At 37.6% G+C, this 2,182-nt stretch overlaps 1 long non-coding RNA gene across 2 annotated transcripts; it reads right to left on the bottom strand.

Annotated features, from left to right (window-relative positions):
- Positions 1-444: 444 nt before the first annotated feature.
- On the bottom strand, positions 445-1,347 carry LOC149848676 (uncharacterized). 2 transcript variants are annotated; one of them, XR_016433044.1, is made up of 3 exons: positions 1,060-1,347; positions 761-969; positions 445-670 (listed from the first exon to the last, which is right to left on the bottom strand). It is a non-coding gene; the product is annotated as an uncharacterized LOC149848676 (long non-coding RNA). The 2 variants fall into 2 exon arrangements; XR_016433046.1 differs by having other exon boundaries at positions 761-988; positions 1,060-1,319.
- Positions 1,348-2,182: the final 835 nt, after the last annotated feature.

Genomic DNA, 2,182 nt, shown 5'->3' with positions numbered 1-2,182 from the left:
GCCTAGGAAGACTTGGATGGAGATGATAGGAAAGGATATGAATGCTTTGAACCTCACCGAGGACATGACATTGGTCCCGCCCTCCATGGAAGGGGATTCCATAGAAGGAACGCGAAGCGCTAGCGCTATAGGGTCGGTTAGAAATGATTGGAGGAAAAGGATTAATGTGGAAGACCCAAAATGAATTTCTTTTTTGGTTCATATCGCTGACCCCAATTGTTTTGGGATGAAGGAGTAGTTGTTGTTGTTGTTGAAGAGAAACCCCCCCAATCATCAAACACACGTTGACAGACCAGTTGTTAAAACCCTTGAGATCTCCCCTGCCCACCTTTTTTAGTCCAAGATAAGAACTGGTATTGAAATCTTAAAAGGGTTATAATTCTTAGTTTTGAGAGAGCGGTGTTTGCCACAAAAAAATGCCACGAATGTGGATTTCTGTTTCTAAGTCTATAAGAATACTTCCTTAAAAAAAGTTAATCAGAATACATAAAAAACAGTAACATCAAAAGCAGAAATTTATAAAAGAAATTCACAGAAATAGATGTAATAGAAGACATCATCTCCCCATGAAGGCATTGTAAGTGGAGAAGCAATGATCTTTTGAGCAACCATCGCAAGGCCATCAAGAGTCAATTAATCTATAGCCTTCAGAAAATACTCAACTGGTTTCCTGTAAACAAGCAATATTTCTAATTATTCTACAAGTAACAATTCATGTTCAGATGATAGAATGGATAAGCAGAGGTCACATTAAGCCTACCATATCACATAAATAGATGTAATAGAAGATACCATCTCCCCATGAAGGCAATGTAAGTGGAGAAGCAATGATCATTTGAGCAACCATCGCAAGGCCATCAAAAGTCAATTCACATTGTAAGTGGAGAAGCCATGATCTTTTGAGCAACCATCGCAAGGCCATCAAGAGTCAATTCATCTATAGCCTTCAGAAAATGCTCAACTGGTTTCCTGTAAACAAGCATTATTTCTAATTATTCTACAAGTAACAATTCATGTTCAGATGATAGAATGGATAAGCAGAGGTCACATTAAGCCTACCATATCACAGGAATAGATGTAATAGAAGATACCATCTCCCCATGAAGCCATTGTAAGTGGAGAAGCAATGATCTTTTGAGCAACCATCGCAAGGCCATCAAGAGTTAATTCATCTATAGCCTTCAGAAAATGCCCAACTGGTTTCCTGTAAAAAGGCATTATTTCTAATTATTCTACAAGTTGTAACAATTCATGTTCAGATGATAGAATGGATAAGCAGAGATCACATTAAGCCTACCATACACAAAACATTCAGGTAGGTGCTTCATAGGGGGATTAAATGCATAAGAAAGCTACAATGAGATAAAATGACATCTAGGTTGCCTAAAGATGCAATGATTTCACTGAAGCATGACCCTGGTCATGGACAGATCACCCAGTTTGGGGACATTGATATTCATGACCTATCAATTCATTAATTGGGATCGTTGGTAAGGTAAAATAATCTAACATAAACGTTATGGATAGATTAAATTGTGTTCTAGCTCACACAGAAAGCGTGTTCATCATTGTCACAGGAAATCAAGAAGGAACTAAAAGATTGTAAGCTAAGGGAACAACACTCTAGGCACCTACAGCATCACAGATACAATAGCACCATTCTTCCAACGATGCAGACCTACCCAAGGATCAATCCACATATGTGCATCAGATGACTAAGATTGTCAGGAAATAGGAAAAATGAAAGAATCGTATGAGATAGAATCATAGAAGTTAAGGTAATGAGAGATGTTATCCAATATGAGTTAAATTCATTTCATACAAATTACAGATCATGAAGACAATTTTGGTTATGCTGCAAAGTGTTCATGCAAAACAAGATCTAAGACTCGATTTCAATGTAACAGAAAACTCCAGGTCTTCCACCAGACTGTCATCCAAGAAACCATGGCCATTTCTCAAATTCCTTTGCATTTCATACTCCTGCTAATTGATTCTTTATTGTGTGTGGCGACAATGGTCCGCAAAGATACAAAAATAACCCAGAGACTAAAGGACCCTCTAAGTCCATCAAAAAGCTCATTCCCAAAGATCACAGATATAAATCATGTGCTAGCTTCCCAATCATAAAGACCATGGTAAACTATGTTAGTGCAAACAGGTGACAAAAAAAAGATTTAAG

Source organism: Nuphar pumila, chromosome 1 (genome assembly GCF_984573655.1).
Source record: "Nuphar pumila chromosome 1, dmNupPumi1.hap1.1, whole genome shotgun sequence".
Lineage (NCBI taxonomy): Eukaryota > Viridiplantae > Streptophyta > Magnoliopsida > Nymphaeales > Nymphaeaceae > Nuphar > Nuphar pumila.
This window is presented reverse-complemented; position numbering and strand designations above follow the sequence as displayed.